Genomic DNA, 14,824 nt, shown 5'->3' on the forward strand with positions numbered 1-14,824 from the left:
CAAGGTCTTAAATAATCAGGCCCCATCTTATCTTAATGACCTTGTAGTACCATATCACCCTATTAGAGCACTTCGCTCTCGCTCTGCAGGCCTACTTGTGTTAGGATGCCTGGGTTGTTGACCCAGGGTTTTGAGTTTATTATATTATTTGTCATTTCTAGTCTTCGGTTTCTTTGTTAGAGTTCTGTCTTATGGTTCACGTCTCTGTTCCCTCTGTTGCAGTGCCTGTGAGTCTGTGTGTTTAAGTTCAGTCTGTGTTATGTTTCCTGTTTTACTTTGGAGGTGCATGTCTTATGTTAATGTATCTTCCCCTGTTTCGTTAGGCCTGATTTGCCCCAGCTGTGTTTCCCTCCTGTTGCCCGTTCCCTGATTGCTCCTCTGTGTATTTAAGCCCTGTGTTTCAGTTTGTCTATGTTGTGATCTACCCTTATCTTGCTGTGTGTTTTGTTTGCGTAGGTTTACCTTGGAGTCTTAGTCTTGCTGCCCTCATGCTGTGTGGATCTCACTGTGAGTTTAGTTTAGTTTAGTTTGCTTTTGTATAACTTTCCCCTGCCAGCAAATAAAGCTGAGTTCTTTGTGTTTAAACGTGCCTAATTTTGGGTTCAACTCCTGTCTGCCACACAGCGATTCATGACAGAACGATGCGACCAGAACATGGACGCTGCAGACTCTTCAGCCTTTGAGTTTAATGCTGAGATGGAGCAGATGATTAAGCTTCTTGACCGCATTGCCCAGGCCAAGGATTTGAGAACAATGGCGGTTGGGCTAAGCACAGTAGACGCTGTCATTCGGAGCAACCCTCGGCTAAATCTGTTTTCTACGGCCACTGTGCTGGGCAGCTCCATAGCTGCCTGGAGGGAGCAAGTCAGGGCTGGCGAGCTTGCTCTCTCTATTTCCACCTCCACTTCTTTACCGCTGCCCCAGGACAACACACACTCTCCACCTGCCTCAACGCTGTCACAGACTTCGTCTCCTTCCTCCCGTCAGCCGGGACCTTGTTCGCCTGTCCGTTCACCTGCCTTTTTCCTGGCGGCTATGTGGTCGGAGGAGGAGGTGGTCTCCATTTCTCCACCGGTTCCCTCTTCCAGAAGGAAACGTCGCCCTTGCCATCGCCACTCCTCTCCCCAGTCCTCTGTTCTGCAACCTGGTCCTGCTGGAGGGTCTGAGGGGCCCGTCCGGCCTTCATCTGTTGTTCCCGCTGGGGGTTCTGGAGAACCGCACCAGCCTTTGTTTGCCTTCCGAGGGGCCCGTCCAGCAACCTGCCTCCGCTGCAGAATCCGGGTTCCTTCCATATCCATCATTCGTAGATAAGGACTAGCATTATCTAGTATCCACCCTCGACACAATTATTCGAGACCACTCTCTAAGTCGACTCACGGTTCTGACTGCTTCTAAACGGCTTATCATCTCCGATGAAGTTCAGTGGCCTCGCACTCTGCTCTCGGACGATTTGTGGGGTTATTATTATTATAGAGGATTATTTTCCCCTAATCAGTCTTTTAATTCATCAACTCCCCCCAAGCTGCTGCTGTCACTTCTGTTCATTCAGAAATCAGCTCAGTTTTTATCGGTACCTTATCTGAAGTAATTAATAAGCTAAGCACCCCCTCTCCATCTTCTACTCAAAGACAAGCTCACGCAAGCTTTACGAGCCGTCAAGCGTTACCTCAATTCCAGTGTAGAATGGGAATATGTTTCAGTAAACAGGTAAATAAAACTTCTGTCAGTGTCCAAATACATATGGACCTAACTGTATATGTCAAATCACAGCAGTATTCAAAGTGGCCTAAATGTGTATTGAAATTGTTTTTCCATTCACTTTCTCTAAACTTCGCTAAGTGAAGCAGAGAGGAGCAGAAACAGTGTGAACATCAGAGAGGATCTGAAGCAGGAGGAGCGGAAACAGCCCTGTACTACCATACAGCTCATTCACAAACAGGCTGCACAGAAACATGTACATAGGTTCATGTAAGCTTCTGTTCACACAGATAAGCACAATCAGCAGGACATTGGCAGCAGCGATCGACTTGTATAAAGCTCGAAGTATCTGATAGGGCTGTTTCTGAGTGAGCACCGAGTGTGAGATATAAAACCTGGGAAAAGTTTGTTTTGGTTCTCACTTTGTTGTGAACAGAAAACATAACTCTGGATAAACGAACAGGCAGAAAATGTTCACCTCTGACAGAACTGTAGCATGTAAGGGTCACGGCAGGGTGGACCGGTGTGTTTGCGGAGCAGACCCAAAAGCAGACACGGTAAACAGAGAAAGTTTAGGTACAACAAAAGCAGGCTGTTTATTTGGCTGACAGGAAAAAACAAAGGCAAGACAAACTGGGACAAAACTAAACTGTGAACACTAAGACTAACTATGAAAACTATGACAGCAAAAACCCAGAAACATGCCATGACACAAAGGAAAACAGACGACCCGACCCTGAACAGAGGGAGACAGAGGACTTAAATACACAGGATGGTAATGAGGGAAGTGGAAACACCTGGGGAAAAACAGCTGACACAAATAATCATAATGCCACAGGGGAAGCAAAACTAAACACAATGAACATGGAAACAAGACTTTCAAAGTAAAACAGGAAAAATGGAGAGACATGAACTGGGAAACGCAAGCTTGACACAAGAGACAGCGAGAGGGAGTCAGAGATTCATTCATTTTTCACAATAAAACAACAAATCAAAGGAACAATAAACAAGTAGTGGGTAGGAGTGTGTTTGCCATCAAATACCCAGAACAATTCAAAACAGTTACTTGATAATACGACAGAGTGCAAGCACATAAAAATGATACCAATAGATTCAAGATGAATTTTAAAACAGATGAAGAGAAGTATTTCTTACAGATTCTTAACAAGTTGATTCTTACACTCATGCGCCTTAACAGTAATATTATTAATATAATTACAGTTCCATACTTAGATTGCCATAGATTAGATATAACAGACACACAAACAAATGTGAATATTACATCATCATTATCATCACAGTCATGGAGTTGTTTGCTGGTAAAATCCTCAGGTCTTCATTACACCTCGTATTAAAGTATACAATAGGTACATGTGTTTTAGTATCAGTTTTCAGGCCCCTCTTCTGTGGAACCAGCTTCCAGTTTGGATTCAGGAGACAGACACTATCTCTACTTTCAAGATTAGGCTTCAAACTTTCCTTTTTGCTAAAGCATATAGTTAGGGCTGGACCAGGTGACCCTAAATCCTCCCTTAGTTATGCTGCAATAGACGTAGGCTGCCGGGGATTCCCATGATGCACTGGGTGTTTCTGCTTCACTCACTATGTGTTAACAGACCTCTCTGCATTGAATCACACTTGTTATTATTCTCTGTCTCTCTTCCACAGCATGTCTTTATCCTGTTTTCCTTCTCTCATCCCAACCAATTACAGCAGATGGCCCCGCCCCTCCCTGAGCCTGGTTCTGCAGGAGGTTTCTTCCTGTTAAAAGGGAGTTTTTCCTTCCCACTGTCGCATACACACACACAAACAAATTGAGTTCATGCCTCAATGTGTATATTATTTTCTGTTTCTTAGCATGTGGCTAAAGTGCAACACTAAATGGATCAGCAGTGAGCTGGTGGATGTTCAGAGTTGGTGTCCACATAAATATGGACAACACATTCCACAACATCAGGAAAAAGCTGGAGCAGTGTTTCAGAAAGTCTGTATGAAGTTTGCAGGGTGTGTCTTCATGGATGGGTCCTCTGAGGGGGGTCATTACCGTCCTCAGCCCTCTGAGACCAGAGCTGAGGTCCGCTCCGGCTGATTGGTCTCTCTGGTCAAAAGCACTCACAGATAGTTGCATCAGAGGGAGTTGGAGGAAACTGTGGCTAATGAGGAGACACCTCAGGGACAGAAATGTTTACATGCACAGGTGACCTTTAATCTACCGGTTACAGTGATGATGTAACTCTTACAGCATCAGCAGCCTCTGCAGGTTTACTTCAACAGAAAAGTTCTCTCACTTTGTTCAAAGTCTTAAATTCATCTTTTGTGGAAATAACTAAAAGTCAGCTCTCGAACAAGACGGCACTGATCCCAGCGCCACGTTAGCTTCCTGTAACATGTTTCACGTTAGTGTCAGAGAAGTGTTAGCCAGAAAAACCTAAAGCTGACGCAGCAGGCAGTGTTTGTGTTCATATATCAGATGTTTTATTCATGTGGAATCAGAGTGACTCTTCAAAGTTCTTGTAGCCATGGAGACCGTGGTTTCTGCTGGTCACTGAGTAATTCAGTGTGACAGCAGCTTGCTGCACAATGCTTTCAGGCCACACCATCATCGCTTCCTTTCTTCTGGCTGTGGTCATGGTGCGTCAGCTGATGCTGCAGCGAGCATTAATGCAGTAACTTTACTGAAAGTTCAGCTTTTCACTGATAGGTGGAAGAAGATGTAAGAAAGAGTGGAGGTTAAGGTTTTCTGAGGTTAAGGCTATTAAAATGTAATATTCTGATTCATTTTAAAGATTTTCTTTTTTGGATCCAAACTTTTTCCACTTCCTGTTTGACGCTGGTGCGTTTAACATTTTTTTCTTTTTAGTATGCCTTCCCTGTCCAGCACTGTAGCAATCAAAACTGTTGTCTGAAGGCCAAGAAAAATGCCCAACAGATTTACTTTCCCAAGTGGACCTTTTCCTATACTTGATTGTCATAGTTGATTCACTCTTTATTATTTATTTTTATTTTATTATTACAATCAGAAAGAATAAACCAGAGGAGAAGAGGGATAAAGAGAAAAGACACTGAAAATCTTATTCACCACCTGCTGAGAAAAAAACACAAGCAAAAAGCAGAGTAGGGAAACAACAACTAGCATAAGCACAGGTAACAGCAAATAATAAATACTGAATTGTACTGAGCAGCACACAAGACTTACAATGCATGATATGTTTGGAGGCAGCAGCCAGCCAAGAGAGTGTGTGTCTGTGAATACCTTTTTGTCCACCTGTGTGTGTGAGAGCGCTTGTATCCATAAGGTTTCTCCATGTAAATGTCTAATAGTAGATCGGTAGGTGTGGGGAGTCATAGCCCTGTCCCCAGGGACATGAAGCAGGCATGGAAGAGATCCAGGCCCCAGACATCTAGAGGCCGTCCAGAGTGCGGGAGCCCACGGAGGACCACCAGAGTGCCAGCAAAGCCACCCTCCTTGAAAGAGCTGTGAACAGTTCCAGATGAGGGGTCACCCAGCAGCCACAGCGCAGAAGCCACGGGGGGCTGCTGGGTGAAATGCCCGCAGGCTCTGCCAGCAGCCAGCTGTGCCAGAGAGGACTGAGTCCCAGGCCCTGAAGGGGCCGACCGAGTCACAGGCGCCAGGCCCCTCCAAGCAGCCACCAGGAATGAGCTGTTACATACCTGAGGGCCCAGCACCGGACACCAAAAACCACCAACGCACCGACACCTGAGGACATCAGCCACTGGCAGGGAGTGTGATGGGGGGAGATAGGCTTCCATACTTTGGAGGGCCTGAGATGTTCACAGAGAGGTGGAGTCTAAGACAAAAACATAACATATAAACACAGACAAACAGGCACACACAGACACAAACGCACATTCCCACCCTCATGCACACATATACAAACACTCAGCACTCACTCAACGTGGAGAGAAACAGAAATGAACACTGTACACACACTCACACCCCCCCTACATACTCTATAGCCATGGTCCAGGCACCATCACCCTCAAAGGGGCAATCTGACCCCAAACCCAGGAGATGTTGCCCTTTTCACTGTGGTGGAGACAAGCAGACCACCCCCGGTCCTGCAGCAGCAAAGAAGCCAGCATCCCGGATCCAGACCAGATGGCCAACTACTCCTCCCAGCCCCCTGCCCCCGATGGCGAACAGAGAACGCAGTTATGAAGACCCCACACCTCTCTCTGCCTGTTCATATGTGGTCTTGCTGCGTGCTGTTCTAAAGTGCATTTAAAACAGGTGGCCTCTCCTGCACCTCAGTGACATACCTGCACTCCAAGGTCCTGCATGCCTGGGGCGTTTGATGGAGTGGGAAGAGGGAGGCAGTTGGGGGCAGTTTAATAACACACTTTAATAAATGACAGTTTTAACCTAATTAAAAAACAAATACGTTGATTCATTGAAATAAGTAAACCAGTTAAAGAAAAACAGGAAAATGTAAGATAATAACAAAAAAAAATCACATGTAGTGAATAAATCTACAGGCTAACACGTGATAAATCAAGTTTGTTTATAAATAATCTGTATTTACAACAACAACGTGGATTTTTAAAATAAAAAAATGTATTAATCATGTAAATTTCCTGCACCTGTCACAGACGTCCACATGACGATCCAGTCAAAGCTGTCCAAGATGTTGAACTTCATGTTGTGTCACGGTTGGACATCTAAAATTTGGATGCAGTTTGGATGTCGTACAGATCTCCTGAACTGGTCATGGACTGAACACGATGGTCTGCACGTTTATCTGCCGTCTAGTGTTTGGTGGGGGAGGAACTTCTCTGTGGACGGCGCCGTCTTCAGTTCTTCTTTCTCTGCTTCTTGGGCTACCTGCCTCCTTCAGGGTTTCACTCATTGCTCCACACTTCATGGCAGCAGTTCCTAAAGTTGCTCTAGCTGATTATACCTCTGATACCTGAAAACTAAAACTTCTAACAGTCATGTTTCTGTATTGTATAATGTGCCTTTCATGGCATCAAGGAGGTTTGTAACGTATAGATCTTGTATGTTGTTATCTCCTTCGTATAAAACGTCTTATTGCCCATAAAAGAGGAAGTTCACTCAGGCCCTAAAACTTCTCCTTTTTCTGAGGTCATATTATAATGATTGACAGTGTTATGTTATAAGGCCTGTGCCAGTAAAACAGCATGAAGCACAGATACAGGCCTTTGCCATCGGGAGGGATCGATTTCCACCCATGTAGCCTTTTTTTCTTTGTCCTTGCATGTGAAGCTGGGAGTTTTGGGGAGTCTAGTCCTGAAACTGAGCCATCACATCGTGGGTGTATCACCCGCTCTGCTGTATAGTTGACCCACATCCTGATTCCCAGGGTGCAGCTTTAATGAGGTCCCACCTATGGAGCATTTGTTTGTGCGGGATCCGATGACGACCTTCAGTCAGCCTGCTGGATCGTACATCAGAGAAGGATTATAGTTACACCTGGGCCTATCAGGGCCTCCTCCACTCACCTGAGCAGCTTTCTTTTTTGGCTTTAACTGACTTTTTGTTCTCATATTGTGTTTTATTTAAATGATATTTCTCCTTCGTGTTGTTGGTTTGATGTTTCAGTAACAACCTGTAAAAACTGTACTTGTAACCGCACACGCTGCAGAGACCGTCGTGCACCACTGAGATGAGGAGGAAGAGGAGGAGGAGGAGATGAGGGTCTGACATCATTCTGCTGATCACAAACAGCTGCAAACTGTAAGTGTGTGTGTGTGTGTGTGTGTGTGTGTGTGTGTGTGTGTGTGTGTCTGCCCTGTCATCTGACACCTGTGAGGCTGCAATGAGGCCACATTTTCAGTACAGTCAAAAACATGAAATGCAGACTAGCACACACACACACACAAACATGTGGGTGGGGCACCGGGTGGGCGTGGTCCAGGTGTTTTATTAGCTGCTGTGAGAGGTGAACTCAGAGAAAAGGCAGAAGGCGAGAAACACGACAAGGTGAGTTTCTTTAAAACCTTTAAACCAGGACAAAACGAGTGACTATTTTTACTAATTTGTATAAAATGCATTTTCAAACACTAGACGACAAACACAGGACACCAAAGCATGTTTGTAACATTTCAAATTAAAATGAATTAATGACACAAAACCGGACTTAACTAAATAATATTTAACACAAAAACAGTTTACTATACTTAAATATAGACATAATAGAATTTGATAACACGGACAGATTTTAGGCAGATCGCACTGAGTAAAACCCTCTTTGAACAGATTTGAAAAGACAGAAAGTTTCCAGAAGATAAAATCTTATTTTAAAAGTGACCCGAGGACTCCAGGGCACTGTTTTTTCAAATAAAAATGAAGATGTATTCTTTATTTTCGTGGCAAATGTACAAGCCCTCATCGGTGAGTTAACCAGAGTTCATGGAAGCTCCTGACCTCCGTCGCTGGCTGACCGTCCTTTAACTCCCCGATGAAATGTTCACGTCCTTCCAGGAAACTCTCAAACACAGCTTCAGAGCCCTGCACAAACTGGCATCAGCAGCAGGAGGAAGTTCAAGCATCTCCTTTTTCTCTGCAGACCATGGTGACCTTTCTTCTTCATGCCCTGCTGGCGGCGATGTTCCTTCCTGTTGTCATGTTAACAAATGGGACCCAGTCCCCTGTCCTCACCTTTGACCCAGCAGCTGTCAGTGACCGGGATGCTTATTGCCAGATGCTCCTTCAGTCCAGCGTCCCCGAGCAGCAGATCCCCTGGTTTTGTGTCTGCACTCGGTGCCAGAACACCAGAGGGCCCAAAGGAAACCGCGGAGACGAAGGGCTGCCAGGTAACCTGGATCTATATCATGACATTACAGACCACACAGAACATTTTTACATTATTTTATTTCCATCAGACCGAAAATAAATAAAGAAAAACATGACGAATATGAGAAGCTTACAGATTGTGTATCAGTCTGCACACATGCTTAAATTAACATGATTTACCTCTGCCTCTGTTGGACAGTGAATGAACTGCAGCTATTGTTGCTTTGTCGGTTAATCAGTCTGTTGCTCTCCCCGTCAGGTATTCCTGGTAGTGCTGGGGAAAGAGGCATGTCTGGGTTCAGAGGTCCTCCAGGTTTCGTGGGCAGCCAAGGAGCCAAAGGTTACTGATGGGGAATGCTGTGAAGCAGGCTCAGTATTCCCAATATTTCTGTTTTTCCTTCTTTAAGAGTCTCTGTCAGGTAGAAAAAAACTAATTTTGCAAGATGTGGCTCACTGATCGGACACTGATTCTTTTCACCAAAGCAATCTTTGTACCTGGCCAAGCATCTCATTCCTATGATTGGAAAACTAAATGGGATTTAAAAAAACATTTTATGTGAAGGAATGTCAAACTACTTTACACTGTGAGCCACAAACAGGACGATTTGAATTTCAGAATCAGAATACTTTATTAATCCCTCACGAAATTATGTTATGTTAAATTATGTTTCAGTGCTCCCGAGAAGAGAAGCTTTCCTTTGTCTCAGTTTAGAGAAGTTTAACTCCACATTAAATTTGTAATTTATGTTAATTTTCTTAATATAGGAACAATAAGTTTAATTTAAACTATACGTGTCCGTTTTTCTACAGGACAAAGACGTGGCCATAGTAAATGACTGTTAGCACGACTGTTTGGGCTTACATTATAATAAATAAATGTTCCAGAAAGAGTTCTGATAGCTCATTCTCCACACTGTCCTGTTATTATATAAATAATAATTTCTCTAGTAGATCATGAAAAATCAGGAACTCTTCTGTCATTTAATTGTTTATCTATTACGTTGTATCGCGTGAACAGCCATTATTATTATTATTATTTACTTTATTTTAATCTATTTGAACAGTTTTTCCCAAAATGCCTACAGCCAATCAAAAACAACACTTCAAATTTGAATCTCTTTGTTTTTATAGCATTTACCATGAGAGCCAAAAGAAACACAAATACCTGGTTTAGCTCTTAAATATTCCTACATGCCGACTGTGTTAGTCGCCCCGAAAGCTGCTGTGAGAGGCTGAAGTTAAATTATTGGATGATAGATGATCAGTTCCTGTTACGAGCAGTGGAAACTATAAAAGGTTTGAAGCTGCTCCTGTTTCTGCATCATTGACTGTCTTCTCTTTATGAACTTGTCTGAAAAATACTTCATTTAACCACTAGGTGCCGCTGTAGTAAAAAGAAATGTGTGTTATCTTCTTAGTGCCCTAAACTGCTTGGACTCGTGATTTTCTGTTTTGCTATAACTAAATGTTTACCATGGTGTGAGTCACCTGACTTTATCTGTTTTGTGTTCAAACTTTAGGACAAAAAGGCGATGATGGGGATAAGGGCGACTGGGGACCTCTGGGGCCTGCAGGACTCAGAGGACTGCAGGGCTTCAAAGGTGAGTGATGAGGCAGTCATCGGGTGCTTCACCCATCGAGCCTCAGAACACCTCCTTATCCTGTTTTTGTTGGTCTGCAGGTGAAAAGGGGGAGCAAGGTTTTGTGGGTCTTCAGGGGGATCCGGGTCCTAGAGGAGATGATGGTGTCTGTCCTGATAATTGCAAGTCCATCCCTGGAACTCAGGGACCAACTGGTTTGATAGGCCCTGCAGGATCCAGAGGTCTACCTGGCACCCCGGGGATGCCGGGTCCCAAAGGTGCCATGGGTGAGATGGGAGAGTTTGGGCCCCCTGGTGTTCCTGGCTCTGTGGGTGAGAAAGGAGAGCTGGGGCCACAGGGGGAGTGCAGATGTATAGATGGAGCCAATGGACATAAAGGCGAAAAAGGAGATACAGGAGTCAAAGGTGATGTGGGACCAATGGGCACCGAGGGCCAAAGAGGGCCCCAGGGGATAAAGGGAGGCATGGGGCACATAGGGATGATGGGTCCTCCAGGTCCCTGCATGCCCGCCATCCAGTCGGCCTTTGCTGCAGGCCTGACAACCAGCTTTCCCTCACCTAACACCCCCGTGGTTTTCTCCTATGTTTTCTACAATATCCAGCAGAATTACAACCCCAGCACCGGCATCTACATCGCCCCCATCAATGGCACCTATGTCTTCAGCTATCACGTCACCGTCTTTGACAAAGTCCTGAAAATCGGCCTCTTTCGTAACTTCATGCCAGTTATTAAAACCACAGAGGCCAGCCAGTTAGCGACCACCTCACAGTCAGTTGTCCTTCACCTGCTGAGGGGAGATTGGGTGTGGATTCAGGTGAAGGATATGGTAACCAATGGCATGTATGTCAGCAATGAGGCCAGCAGTGTTTTCTCTGGCTTCTTGCTGCACCCAGATTCATGTGATTTGGCTTTACTCAGATCCCCCATGCCCCTCAAGAAGGTTCCCGATGATGGATACACCTGGGGCGGCACCCCCCAACCCTGATCAAGTTACACTCATGTTACACAAGGCAAAAATATTTCCCACCAATCAGACCAACACAAACATAGTGTAACCACAGACGACGTGCTTGAACATCAAATGCTCCGTCAGGTTTTTGCACTTTGTGAACCATCCTTTAGCAACCTTATGTTTTAGACCAATAGGGTGACTTCTGGTGTTGTGGTCTCATTAATTTTGGAGCTTTTCTGTTTTCTTTGTATTTCTAGAAATTACAGATGGTATCTGATGCCGAAGTTTCTCTCCGAGCCTCTGCTGTAATAACATCCTGTATTGTTGGCGTGTCCTCGTTTCCTCCATGGTTTCAGTAGCGCTGGAGTATTTATCTCCCCTCTTATCTCTCGGTCTTTGTCTGTAAACTGGTGTGAGCTCCAAACTCTGAGATTTACAGGCAACGAGTTACCTGATGATCCCCTGACACCGACCCAACTGGGCAGGGTCTCCCAAAACAGCTCCGCTCTGCTCCAGACAATAAAACCGAGACAACACGAATCTCTGTCGCGCCCTGATGACTCAGCCAGAGCTGTTCTCTGTTTTCCAACAGGTCATGCATCAGAAACATCAGCTCTGAAGCATCTTCACATGCAAAGATTTCTGTGAGACTCACTGCTCAGTGACAGCTCAGGATCTTAAAATTCCCAGAGGAAAAAACTTGTATTTTAATATTGGAACACTTGCATTGCAGGATGATTTACTTAAAACTTGAAGATGTTAAAGTGAAAGCTAAGGGGATTTGGGAGCTCATGTTGCTGTCTTCAGATAACATCACACAGTTTCTCTCTCAGAGTTTATTGATCAGTGCTAACTGGCGTTGAGTCTTTTAAAAGAAAAGCTTGTATCGCTGTGTGTTATTAGGTCCAGGTGTTGGTGTCATCAGGTTCCTCACACAAAGCTAAGAATAAATAAACTGGGAGCTCAATATATAAAACACAGTTTATTTAATAAATACATTAATTTCAGAACATACATGTAAAAAAGCCTCCCGCATCCAAACCCAACAGGAAATCAGCCATTTTGAATTCCATTTTGGCATCTTTGCTAATAAAGTTTTCTTAATTGAACTTTTATTTAACAGGAAGTCAATTAAAATTTAAATGTTTCTTGTTGTTTCATGCATATTTCTGTCCATCAAGATACATTTTAACAAACTCCTGCTTGAGTTGTAACAGATCAGTTTTCAGAAGACTTTGAAGAGTCTGATGTGCCGACCTCTTCATGCTGTGATGGAGGTGTGTCATGGGAACTGTGGCAAATTTTGATATTTAGATATGAAATTTTAAGTTGCTGTGTATAATAAATTGTTCAGTTGACCCCATTGCATGCGAGTCCCAGCCTGAGCACAGCTACCTGCCAGTATTCAGTTACAGTCACAGTGCCACCTAGTGGCAACAGGGTCATTGCCATATCATCCAGTGTATGTAGCAGCCAATGAGCCCCAACCCTGCCTACAGGAAGTGGCTGAAACACATGCAGCATGCTGACGGTCACTGCAGCTGTAACGTTTCGCTGTTCTTTTCATCTCTATTCAAACAAAACAGTTTCGAGAGCTTCATTCTTGTGGTCCACATTAGAAAATAAATCATTAGCAGGTGGGGTGATTCTAGTTCACGCTGAAATAAAAATCAAATATTAGAGATGTTGTGGGTTTTGGTTTGTGATTGTCCTCTGTATGAATACTTGTGTGTTGTTAAATTTAAAAATCCTCTATTAAAATAAGAAAGAAAGGAATCTGTCATTTCATGTCTGAATGAAAACTAACTGCACATTCAACAAGAACAATGTCAGCTTTAGAGCTGGACTCCAGACGAGTCCACCCGAGCTGTCTGTTGTGTCTCTACAAAGTAAACCTCAACTAAAATTAATTCACATTCACGAAGAAACAGTGTCTGAAGGCTGAGCACATGTTAAGTATGTGTGATGCTTCAGCTGGCTGCCTGTCTCAGTGAGAAAGTTGCTTGTATTTTTCCACCAACAACACGTTGGTTCAGGCTTCATTCATTTCTGTTCAACATCGACTGCCAGGGTTGGCATTGTTGGCTGCACAGCAGTGTTTAATTTTCAACAGATTATGTTCGTCTGTGATGATGCGACTCTGACACAGTGACAAGAAAATGCGGTCGCGTTACTATTTTTCAACAAACAGACGGTTGAAGCTGTCTTCAGCTTACCGCAGGTTATATTAGTTGCACGGAAGTAGCTGTAAGTAATCTGGGCACTACAGCGGCAATCACTTTTTGGCACAACACCTGGAGCTCAGGGGGCAAAACAATCGCACCAGTGCTGCTGGTTGACTGAGGAAGAATAAAGTAGTCATGGTAAGACAATCACATGACCAAGATGACAAAGCAACAAGGTGACATATACCAGTTTATAAACTGTGTTGATAGGCCACATAAAACCAGTCATGATAAACAATATATATGCGGCATTTTTTCCTCGATAGTTTCACGTTTACTGTCTAAGGACAGCGCAGCGAGACCTCTCTGCTTATGAGCAAAAAATTAAAAAAACGAAACAAAAAACAGCCCGTTCGTGTTGGTGGAAAAATGCACCATGTCGACCAATCAAAAAATGTTATGGCAACATGACATTTGGTTGTTTAGTAAGAGGGGGACGTTTTAGGAGTGACGGCGAGAGAGAGAGAGTTTTGAGATGTGAGAGATTTGTGACATTTAGCGTGTTTGGAGTGTGTAGTTAATGTGCTGTCTTGTGTAGTTAGTGTGTAGTGTTGTGGATAGTTCTGTGTTGTGTGTCAGAACAATGAGGCGACTGCTGTCTCCAGGTAGAAACAGGAGTGACACACCTGCTGCTGTCAGACCTGCAGGTATCAGGCTGTGATGTTTCCTTTATAGTGGACAGAAATATTTGCAGTGACACAAATAATTTGTGGCATCTTATTGACGAACAGCTGATTATTCTGTAAACTGTTTGAAATGGTTATTTTAAAAAAAGGGTAAAATGTAAACTTGTGCATAGGATTTTAAAATTGACAATTTAGATTTGCATTTAAAGTTATTAAATATGATTCAATAAATGTTTGTGGTTGTTACAGTAAAATTGTTACTTTTTGTACTTGGATTGTATGTTTTTTGTCCGATTTTAGATCAATTGTGTTAACACAGTATGTCAAACTGAAAACATAACTGTAAATTCAGACATGTGAGGTTGTGCTGAAAACAATGATACCAAACAAGGCAAAGTAAAGAGTTTTTAAAGGTGAAATGTAGAGGAAACATCAAAAGTGGTTAAAAATGGCCAATTATACCCTGGACCCCCAGACTGTTACATTTAAGTCAATAGTTACTTTAAAGTAATTAAATACTTTTAGAATCGTATAACTCGGTTACTAACTCAGTTACATTTTTGAAGAAGTAACTATAACTATAATTAATTACTTTTTCAAAGTAACTTGCCCAACACTTCTAACAAACAGTGTTGGTCAAGTTACTTGAAAAAAGTAACCAGTAATTACTTACTGATTACCTCCTGTTGAGGTTTAAATTTTTATCTTAAATGTTTATATGCTGATTATATTGCTTCATATGAGAAAGGCCTAACTCTGAGTACTCTGTGCCAAAAAGTGCTGTCAGGAAACTGCATGCTTTTGCAGCTAGAACGAAGTGAAAGTGCTACCTGAAAAAAGTAATCGGATTACAGTAACACGATACAAGTAATTTTTGTAACTTTCAAGGTTTCCACGGCTGATATTGTCTTAAAATGCCTTCTTCCACTTCCACAAGTGTAACTGTT

Source organism: Pundamilia nyererei, unplaced genomic scaffold (genome assembly GCF_000239375.1).
Source record: "Pundamilia nyererei isolate P.nyererei 1_Seehausen unplaced genomic scaffold, PunNye1.0 scaffold00518, whole genome shotgun sequence".
NCBI lineage: Eukaryota > Metazoa > Chordata > Actinopteri > Cichliformes > Cichlidae > Pundamilia > Pundamilia nyererei.